This window comes from Cupressus sempervirens, chromosome 2, assembly GCF_028749045.1.
Source record: "Cupressus sempervirens isolate cs-2001-9-10 chromosome 2, ASM2874904v1, whole genome shotgun sequence".
Classification (NCBI taxonomy): domain Eukaryota; kingdom Viridiplantae; phylum Streptophyta; class Pinopsida; order Cupressales; family Cupressaceae; genus Cupressus; species Cupressus sempervirens.
The window spans coordinates 690,503,815-690,515,846 of record NC_143119.1 but is presented as its reverse complement, the minus strand read 5'-3'; positions in this window follow the sequence as shown (position 1 = coordinate 690,515,846).

The following is a 12,032-nucleotide window of genomic DNA, read 5'->3' as shown; positions in this document are numbered from 1 at the left end:
TCCTTTCATTGGCTCCATGCTCTACATGCAACATCAAGTGCACGATGCACAACACAAACCCCAAGCAGGAGTGCAATAGTGTGCCTAGCTTGGTGTTCTCCTGTGCACCTCCTTTGTTTGCACCTCGTCTTCTACATATTTGTCCTTCACCCATAAACAAGAAAAAAGGGGAGCATGCGGTGCACACCAATTCAGTGCAAATTTTCACACCCCCCATATAAGCAACATGCTCTACATAAATAAGGAAAAGGGGGTGTGCAATGTGCACCTGGCTTGGTGTGCTCATGCACACTCCCATTAACGAAACCCTCGATCACAAAGTAAAATAGCACACCCACTTTGGTGTGCAACTGTGCACCCCTATATGCAAAACTCATATACATTTAGAAACACCAAAATGAGGTGCACACCTATGCACCTGATCTGGTGCATAGGTGCGCACCTTATTTTACAAATTTTTTTCTATTGTGAAAAATGAGGTTTTCATGATATTTTAATGCATTCATTTGTTTATAAGACTAAAATCTACTCATTTTTGAACTAACAAAGATCTGGTGCGTAGGTGCGCACCTTATTTTTAAAAAAAATTCTATCGTGAAAAAAGAGGTTTTCGTGATATTTTGATGCATTCATTTGTTTATAAGACTAAAATCTAGTCATTTTTGAACTAACATAGATGCCACCAGATTCACTAGGTCTCGATCTTACTTCCCCATTTCCACCATAGGTCACTATGGTAAATAAAGGCTTGGTTACTCCTCCACCCCAAAGTTTAGAAGAAGAATAGGTTCAAAAGGAACCTTCAAAAGAGGAGGAACCACATCAAATGGAAACTCATGAAGTGTCAAAGGAGGGAAAAATGGTAGAATATTCTCAACCAGCCTCCCAAGACATTGAGGTGCTAACTGTAGTGTCTATAGAGTTAGAGGCCATAGAGGAGCCCTCATAGAGAGAAGAAACTTCAAGGAGGAGTGATAAGGGAAAGGAGGTAGTAGAACATACTCCTTCATCCTTGAGAGGCAGGTCTTCAGGTGAGCATATTCCAAGGTGACTCAAGAAAGAAATAATAAGGAGCACGAAGCCATAATTCTATGCTAAAGAGGAAGACATTTTTGAGTTGGCTGAGATCTTAAACAAACTCGAGTCTCCATTACATGAAGCAAGATAGTTAGCATTTGTCAACAATACACGAGATCAAGATTCATTTGTTCAAGTGGCTATCGCTCTTGATGATACAGATATAGAAATCCTCAGTCCGCAAGATTATCAAATTGAAGAGGTCATGCTTGGGAAGCCCACACGAGATACAACCACATTAATGGTAACCATGGCGATTAAAGAAGTTTTTAGGAACATAGAATAGGAAGAGGTCAAACTCCAAGCACTTCAAAAGAAAAATGAGATGCTAAGAGGATATTTAGCTGAAGTTGTTGGTCCTCTAGATCTTGAGCACTTCGAGGAGACATTGAACACTATACTCAGAGAAGGGGGAATTGTACATTTAGATCCATTTTTGAAAGCCTATCAACAATGGTAGGAAAGTTTGCAAGAGAAGGGAATTTTGATAATCCAGGGGAAGCTAAAGTTACTACATGCTACACAAGAGAATGTGAATAAAATGATAGCGATTTTGAAGTAGGATTTTAGCATACTGGATGAAGTAAGGGCCTGGAGTAAGGAATTAAAAGTTTTGAGAACAATAAAGGGGCAAAGATATAGAATTTTGGTAGATGATTATACAATAGAAGAATTAGATTTGATTGATGATTGGATAGAGAAAATTGTTGATAGTAATAAAGTAATGGAAACATTACACACAGAGATCCATCGACTCAAGGACCAAGCCCGAGAGAAAATTTTGGAAGTGGAGAGGCATTATAGATATGCATGTTTAGATATTTTTGAAGATAAGGAATTAGAGAAGTTTTTACCTGTAGAGGCATTATTGGAGAGTTTTAAGAAGATTTTTGAGGAAGTTTCTAATGATGAAGACATCCAAGGGAAGCCTAAAGATGGATCCCTTAACAGTAAAAGCCATACTGAATTGGCCTACTCCAAGATCAACTAGTGAGGTAAAAAGCTTCCATGACCTTGCTAGTTTCTATAGAAAATTTGTTAAGAATTTTAGAGGGATAAGTGCACATATGATTGATATTGTTAAGGGAGAAAGAAAATGTTAGTTTGAATGGACTAGGAATGCATATCAAATATTTGAATATTTGAAGACAAGGGCAGTACAACAACCAATACTTGTTTTGCCTAATTTTTCACCACAGAATGTGATGCTAGCAAGAGGGAAATTGGTGGTGTTTTAAGCCAAGAGGGTAGGCCTATGGCCTTTTTCAGTAAAAAAAAAAAGAAGTAAAAGAAAAATAATCCATCTATGATCTAGAGATGTACACAACAGTTCAATCCCTTAGGAAATGGAAGCATTACTTGCTACCTAAGGAATTTATTATTTACACTGACAATCAAGCATTGATTTTTTTGAATAGATAGGAGAAGTTAAACCATATCCACATCAAGTGGATGGAGTACCTACAATCATACACCTTTTCAATCAAACACAAGAAAGGGGTGGCTAAAAAAGTTGCTAATGCTTTAAGTAGGAGAAACTTAGCCATCAAGAAATGCAATTAAAAAGTGTTGGTATACCTACTCTGAAAGATATGTACATCAAGGATGAAGATTTTAAGGAAGTCTATAAGGTTTTTTTGGAGTTAGGGGATAGGTATCACACTAATTTTCTAGAGTACCTCATCAAAGAAGGACTTTTATTTACATCTAGTATATTATGCAAACCTCAATGCTCAATGAGGGAAAACATAATCAAAGAGAAACATTTTGGAAGTCTATCTAGTTATTTTGGCCTTGATAAGACTTTGGTATTAGTAAGGAGATTTGACTTTTTTCCTAGAATGTAGATTGACATTAGAAAATTTGTGGAGACTTGCCTAATATGTCAAGGAGAAAAAGGAAAAAGTTCAAATTAGGAGTTATATAAACCATTTTTAATACCTAAAAAACCTTGGGATTTAGTCAAAATGAACTTTGTCTTGGGTCTTCCTCAGACCAAATCAGGATATGATAGTATATATGTTGTGGTAGATAGATTCTCAAAGATGGCATACTTTTTGTCTTGTAAGAAAACAATGATGCTTCCAACATTGTTGGGCTACCTCTAACCATTGTTTCAGACAGGGATTCTAAATTTGTAGGGCATACCCTTTGAAAAATTTTGGGAAGCAACCTTGCTATGTCATCTTCCTATCACCCACAGTCTGAAAGGAAAACTGAGGTGATAAACAAATACCTAGGTAACCTTCTTAGGTTCTTGGTAAAGGAGTGTGGTGTTGTGTGGGATACTATCTTTCTTGAAAATGAGTTTTCCTATAATGAATTTTTTAATAGAAGTACATACCTCAATCCATTTGAAATTATCTATGGTTCTCATCCAAGGGGTATTTTTGAACTTACATCTATAGAAAACATTGGTCAGAGTAGTGCATTAGTAGATGATTTTGTTAAAGTGATGAAAGACATTCACCAATAGGTTAGAGAGAGATTACAATAGAGTTCTTAGAAATACAAGCAAGCAACATACATGAAGAGGAGAGAAATACATTTTAAGTTTGGGGACATGGTCATGGTGCACCTTAAGAAGGAAAGACTTCCTAAAGGGAAGTATACAAAACTACACATGAAAAAGATAGGGCCATTTCAAATTCTCAAGCAATGTGGTCCTAATGCATACAAGATTGACTTACCCCCTGATATGGGTCTCTCACCAATATTTAATGTATCTGATATTTATGCATATAAGACTTCTAGTCCCATTGAAATTGATGATGTAGGTTCTAAGGATATTCTTCAGGACCTACCAAGACAAAGCCTTCCAAGTATAGAATGCATTTTAGAAAAGAGGATTAGTAGGAAGACTAGAAAGCATACCTATTATGATTATTTGATCAAATGTCATGATAAACCACTGTAGGAAGCAAATTGGATGTCTATGACAGACATTGAAAAGACTGGTGTAAAATTTGTAGACATTCCAACTCAAGGGACTTGAGTGCTTTTTGGCCATAGAAGTATGGTGTAGGGAACCAATGTGATGGATTTCAAAGAACAATGTGGATCAAGGCATATGGTGGCCTTGTGGAAGACATGTAATGATCCACAAAAAGATGTTTTATGACATTTTATATATTATAATAAGCAAATAAACTTATGTTTTGTCAAGAAACTTCAGGTGTTCTTATTAAACTAAGTTCACTTAGTCCAAAAGGGTCCTAAAATGAAACATTTTGAATAAGTAGGAGTCTTGGATGTGTTTTTCATATAATTTTACCTTAATAAGTTTTGTAGGAAGGCAACATATCAAATAATAAAGTCTTAAGCAAAAAGTTGTAAAAGTTGCTCATTTGCAATTTCTATTGTTGACAACTTTTTGTCAAAAAGTGCAAATTTTCTCCCAACAGTCTCAACCTTTAAAATATCATTTGTGACAATTGGGCATGATGTATTTTGACATCCATACTCTAGAAAAAATGAGAGGTGTGAAGCATTATATGGACAAATCAAATTTAAGGAGAAACAAGAAGATTTTTTGAGCATTTATTATGTGTATAGAATTTTATAGATTGGTTGATTGGAGTAGATGACATGAATTGATAGAGCTATGAATCTTGATTCTATAACATTTTGTTTAATTCATTTTTTGTTAATTTTTGTGAGAGATATCTCTGTTTTATTAAAGTTAGTCAATAAACCTTGAAATTGAGGGTTTTCATGGATTTTTGGTTCTAACTTGTAACTCCATGGTTGGAATTCAATGGCCTCCTAGATTTTACAAGGTTAGTACATGTACTAATAGATTCCTAAGTTGTAGATTTGTGGTAGAAGATTTGAAGGTCCTATGAGCAACCCTTAGGTTGAATATTCACATGTATTCAACCAATTTGGTGAGGTGGAAGACTAGAAATTGGTAGAAGGTTATTTCATGTTGGGATAAGTTGGAGGAAGACCTTACATATCAGTTTCTAAGCCTAGGAATCTATTCTTGATATTTTCTAGGTGTTCTAAGCCTCTTTTGGCTAATTAGGCCTAAGAAGCCTATGTGAGTTCAGGGGTGCTAGTGTAGGTTAGGGAATTGAAAGTTGGAGGATAGATAGAAGGCCCAAAAGAGTATCTAAAAATATAATTTTTTGGTCAAGTTATTTTAGAAATTTCCATAATGTTTCCCTAAAACCCATAAAAGTACTACTAGGAGTAATTAGGCCTCTTAGTGCATTTGATAATTGTGGAAGTTGGGGAGCCCAAACCTTATTGTAAAGTTGATCATTGTGTAGCCCTTGAAGTGTTCCAAGTCTTGGTTGGAGTCATGGCATTGGGTTGTGATAATTTCCAAGTTTGAGCCCTAGGATTCAAAGTAGGCTTTTAGAGTCACTTTGTGGAGTTTGTGAAGAAGATTGTGGAAGTTGTCTTAAAAGTTTGTGGGAAGTTTAAGTGTGTGAGAAGGTAGTCTTATAGACCCTTGGAAGGTATAAAGTTTCCTTGAAGGATTGTGATTAGACTCATTCACACTTTTGTTGAAGACCTCTACACCAATGAGATACCCAAACTAGATCCTCCACTTGGTGAACAAGAACCATTCCTCAAATCCCTCAAGAATTTTAGAGGAAAGATCCTAGAAAATCTCTCACTTTTTCATGGTAAGATGGATGTAGAGGTGGTACTAGAATGACTTGAGAGCATTCAGAGCTACTTCAAATGTGAAGGGACAATAGAGGCTCAAAAGGTGAGATTTGCAAAATCCAGATTGAAAGGTCAAGCATTGACATGATGGAAGTTTGTGCAAGAGGAAAGAGAGAGTGAAAGGAAGAAACCTATAGCTATTGAGATGGCTATGGTGGAAAAGATAAAAGAAATCTATTTTATAGAAGATTATGAGATTCAAATTCATAAGCAGAGGTAGAATCTTAAGAAGAAGGATCTTGATGTGGCTACCTATATAGAGGAGTTTCAAAAGTTGGATCTAAGGTCAAGGGTACAAGAAGTAGAGAAAATCAAGGTGGAAAGGTATCTAAATGGCCTTAAGTGGTCTATTCGCAAAGAGTTAAGTTTATTTAGTCTCACCACATTGCAAAGATTTTTTCAAATGGCTAGGAAAGTGGAAGATAAATTGAGGAAGAAAGGGTACTCCAATTCCAAAAATAGAGGTAGAGGTAAAGACTTTAGAGGTGGCTCAAGAAAAGGTTCTAGTGGGAGGACTAATGAACATAGAGGCTATGGGGATTCTATGAGGAATGAGAAAACTAATGAGACTAGCCAGAGGGGAGGCTCCAATAGAGGTAGAGGATCCAACAATGGTGGTAGATGTAGATATGGGAACAAGAGAAGAGGCTCACACTTCAGTAATATGAAGTGTTATAATTGTGGCAATTTGGGAGACCCTTCCTATAGATGTCCAAAAAAGGAATCATCATTCTATGGAGAGAAGAAGATTATCTACATCCAAGAGAAAGACAAATCCAAAGTAGGTAAAGTGGATCTTGATGTAGAGAAGGGAGAGAACCTCATGTTGAGAAGAGATTTAGATAAGGAACTACTAAAAGAGGAACCCAAGAAGAGAAGAGCATTATTTAGGACTACTTACAAAATATTAGGTTTGCAAAGTAATAATAGAATTATGGTCTACTAACAATTTAATGTCAAAGGAGGTAGTACAAAACCTTGGTTTGAAAATGATACCATGTGTTTCCTTATAAAGTGATTTGGTTGAACAAAGGGTAGAACATCCTAGTGAATGAACAAGTTTGGGTAGACATCACTATTGGAAAGTATCATGATAAGATCCTATATGATGTGCTTGCCATGGATGCTTTCCATCTGCTATTAGGAAGGTCTTGGTAGTATGATAGGGAGGTGGGGCATCATGGGAAGGATAATAAGTATTCTTCAAGAAGGATGGGGTCACATATAGGGTAAAGTCCATAGTGGAGGAAGATAAGGTTGAAAAGGCAATTGATAAGCCCTTGTTAATGAGTGGGAAAGAGTTACTCAAGGATTTGAAGGAAGGTGAAGGAGTAGGGTATGCCATCATGGTGAAGCCCAAGGAGGAGGAGACATCCTCACAAAAGCCTATACCTACAGAGTACAAAACCCACTAGATAAGTTCAAAGACATAATTTGTGATGGAGCACCACCAAAATTACCTCCTAAGAGAGCCATAAGTCATCAAATCGACTTCATACCAGAAGCATCAATACAAAATAAAGATGCCTATAAGATGGTTCTCCAAAGAAGAACAAGGAGATTGCAAGGCAAGATCAAGAGTTGCTCAATTAGGGGCTGATTAGGAAGAGCATCGGTCCATGTGTTGTACCATTTATCCTAGCACCTAAAAAGGGAGGTAAGTGGAGAATGTGCACTAATTCTAGAGAAATTACTATAATCAAAATTAGGTACATATTTCCTATTCCTAGGATATAGGATTTAATGGACTGTCTAGGTTGAGCTAGGTACCTTTCCAAAATTGATCTTAAAAGTGGATATTATGAGATTAGGATGAAAGAAGGGGATGAACGAAAGTTTGTATTTAAGACTATTGAGGGTCTCTATGAGTGGTTGGTAATGCCATTGGGCCTTAAAAATGCACAAAGTACCTTCATGAGAGTCATGAATGAGGTCTTGAAAGACTACATAGGAGTATTTGTTGTTGTATACTTAGATGACATGCTCATCTTTAGTAAGATAAAGGAGGAACATATTGAGCACCTAGAATTGGTGTTGAGGAAACTCCATGAGGAAAAGTTGATAGTAAACCTAGAGAAGAATGAGTTCATGAAGGAGGAACTAGTGTAGTTGGGGTTTGTAGTATCCCAAGGGAATCTAAAGATGGAAAAGGACAAGGTGGAGGAAACATTGAGTTGGCATACTCCTAGATTTTCTATTGAGGTCAGAAGTTTTCATGGTCTATCATAGTTCTATAGAAAGTTTGTGATGAGGTTTAGTGAAATTTGTGTACCTATGAATGACACCATCAAAGGGGCATGTAGACCAAGTTTACATGGATTAAGGCTAAAGATGAAAGTTTTGAGAGGTTGAATAAAGAAGTGGGAACACAACCAATTTTGGTTTTGCCTAGTTTTCACAAGCCATTTCTGGTAGAGTGTGATGCTAGCAACATAGCAGTTAGGGCAGTTTTGAGCCAAGAGGGTAGACCAGTAGCATTTTTTAGTGTGAAGCTAAGAAAAGGTATTTATCATATGACTTGGAGGTCTATGCACTTGTTCGATCCCTCAAGAAGTGGAGGCATTACCTATTGCTTAAGGAGTTCATGGTCTTCATAGATAGTCAAGCACTAAGCTTTATCAACTCACAAGAGAAGCTAAGTCTGAGGCACATGAAGTGGATGGAGTTCCTATAGTCCTACACTTTCACTATGAAGCAGAAAAGGGGGACAAATAATAAGGTGACTAATGCTTTGAGCAATAGGTTGCTGAAAGTATAGGAGCTCAAGTTGCAGAGTATAGGATTGGATGGATTCAAATACCTATATGAGGAAGACACCAATTTCGTAGAAACCTACAAGGTATGTACTAATTTTTCTACTTATTTTCATAGTGACTTTGTTGTATACACCTTGTATAAAAGGATTATTATTCAAGGGACAATAATTATGCATCGCAAGGGGATTTATGCAAGAAAATCTCATACAAGAGAAGCACAATGGGAGCATGAGTGGGCACTTTGGTCTTAATAGGACTTTAGACCTTGTGGAGAGGTTCTATTACTTGCCTAAGATGAAAAAAGATGTCATAATTTATGTAGAGAAGTGTGCTATATGTTAGAAGGAAAATGGAACTTCTTCAAATGTAGGGATCTATCAAACTCTACCCATTCCTAATAATCCTTGGGAATGCATCAGCATGGACTTCATAGTGGGATTTCCAAGGACTAGGACAGGAATGGACAATGTCTTTGTGGTATTAGATAGGTTTAGTAAGATGAGCCATTTCATACCATGCAAGACAATCCATGATGTAAGTAATATTTCCAATCTATTCTTTAGGGAGGTGGTTGGGATACATGGCTTACCAAGGACCATAGTTGCTAATAGAGATGTCAAATTTATGGGTCACTTTTGGAAGACTCTATGGAAGATGCTTGGAACAAACCTAACACATAGTTATTCCTACCATCCCCAAATAGACGGATAGACTTAGGTCATCAAAAAAGTCCTAGGCAACCTATTGAGGTGTCTTTCCAAAGAGTATGGAAAAACTTGGGAGCAAGTCATTCCCCTAAGCTGAATTTACATACAATGATAGAAAATATAGGACAACATGATTAAATCCTTTTAAAATAGTGTATGGAACTCACCCAAGATGCATAATGGAGCTAAGGGACCTAATTTCACTTGAAAAAATTAGTGGACATGCTGATGACTTTGTTTAGTCAATGAAGAAGGTGCATGATCAGGTAAAACAAATCTTGATGGAGGCAAATTAGAAATTAAAGGAGAAGAAAGATGAGGGGAGATGAGAGTTGAAAATTCAAGTGGGAGACTTGGTGATGGTGTATTTGAACAAGACTAGGTTACAAAAGGGAATCCCCTAGCAAGTTGCAGATGAAGAGGATTGGTCCATGCAAGGTACTTGAGAAGTATGGACCAAATGCCTACAAGGTGGACTTACCTAAGGATATGGCTATCTCTCCCATATTTAATGTTAAAGACCTAGTACCTTATAAAGGTACTAAAATAGATGAAATAGAGTATCAAGAAGAGCTCAACAAGGAAATCCCAGACCTCTCAATACCTAAAAAGAAACAACCACAGGTAGAAAAGATTTTGGATTCTAGGGTGAAGAAGAGTAAAAGAAACAAAGTGTACAAGAAGCATCTGGTGAAATGGGTAAATTTACCTGACCCTAAGGCAACTTGGATTTCTAAGAGATATTTCAAGAAACATGGCATCAACAAGGAGTTCTTATCTCCAGTAGTACTTTAGTTTTCTTCTTGTAGGGGGAGAATGGTGCAGGAGCACCTAGGGGTAAAAAGGAAACACAAGACATTTTTGGTTTGTGAATGAAATAACCAAACATTAAGGAAATAAGTACTAAGAATATAGTTCCAAGGTGTGGATATGAGGTGTGATTAGGTAGGATTTTGGATGTGAGTCAAGTTTTGTCAATTAGGTCCTGTTAGGAAAAATTACTTGGAAATTGCTTAAAGAGGCAAAATGTGGAAAAATTCCTTAAAAGGGGGAAAGATGTGTGTAAGAGTGGTCCTTAGGTGTACTAAGGTTATTCTAGGAGGTTTGGAAATATATTGGCCAAGTTTGGAGGTTCAATGTGCAAAATTACAAAAGTTGTCAAAAAGTTGCATTGACAACTTTGGAATTTTTGCAAAATTGCTTAGCAATTTTTGTGCAGTTTTGGAAGAATGAACTACTTGGGTAGTTATGGTTAAAACTAAAGGAAAAAATGGAGGAGGGATTATATTTAAACCTTCTTCAACTCATTTCCAGGGTTTGGATAGTTACCTATACAAACAACACCTGTAGTGGAGAAATTTGGTGAACATAAATGTGGTTTGGAGTTATTGAATAGAGAAAGAGGATTGAATAACTTACTATTTTGGATGAAATAGAGTCTTGGAATATTTTTTTTAATATGTTAATACATGTTTTTGTTTCAAGCTTTCATTTTATAGGGTTTAGAAAATTGATTAGTTTTGATGTTCCTGTTGTCCAGTTTTGTATTGCCAACATTAAAATGGCTATTGCTTGAGTTTCCTTGGTCAAAACACCATGGCTCTTGGAAATGAAGTATTACCATCTATAAATAGTTTACATATTGATTTTGGGGTTTGTGCAATATAGGGAGATAATTTTCCATGCAACCCCTAGGCAAGCAATGTAAGCTTGGGAAGGTGCAATGAATTCTTGAATTGAAGTTTTAAGAAGAATAGTGGATTGGAACGTGCCAATATCGATTAGGAAATGAGGGAGTAGAGAATAAAAGGTTCATAACTCAAAGGAGGAGGTTGTAAATGTATTTTTAATCCAGTGGTGAAGGATTCATGGTCGTTGCCTTTGAAACCCCTAAAATGAGGGTTTTTTGAAGCCATACTATGCAATCATCCCAAGGGCCTAAGACCTAAAATATATTCAAGTTTAGGTCATATGGAATAAGAGTTCTAAAGGTACCAAGTGGCCTTATTAATGGTTTTTTGGAGTTGCAGCTTGTTCCTTGTTATTAAGAGGGCTAATAGGGGCTCGTAGGGCTACAAGGCTAAATACAGTTATTTGGAGTTGTGGGACTATGAAACTCACAAGTATTATGTAGAAAGGTAGTAAATATTTCAAGAACCTCACAATGATGGTTCAAAATTTATTTTTACCTTCTAGGTGCACTTGGTGAAGTTTTGGCATTCTAGGTCAAAAAAAATGCATAGTTGGTGAATTGGAGGAAAAGGATTGAAACTTGAATTTTTGGGAGAGTTTCTTTGTGAAAGGGGATTGAGAAGAGGTCCCCTAGGTTAGGGTTGGGAGTAGTATCCCTAAGTGGCTAGGAGTAGCCTAGAAGAGCAAGAAAACTTTGAAGTGAAGAAGCTCCCCATCACATAGCCAATCATCAACTAGGAACTTGTAGAGTCACTTGGAGATTCCCTCATCACCATCACCTATACCTTTTTCATTCTCTTTCTAAAGGAGCTAAAGAGTGGTAAGATATAGAGTGCATCACCTTAACTAAAAAGCCAAAAAGAGTTGTGAAGCTCTCATCTAGTTTAGAGACAAAGCCATTAAACTTATCAACTTCCTTTCTTAGGCCCTTTAGGTCTTTTTATGGTGGATACAACCTTGATATTTACCAATGTCCTTCAAAATTGACACATCTTGTACATGTGAGGGGTTAGTGAGGTTGTCCAAAATTTTCTTGCCTCTACTAGGGGCCACAAGGAAGGGAGGTAGTCTAAGTGTCCTTAGCCACCTAAGAAAGGGGGTAGGTGGTAGTCATTGGGTA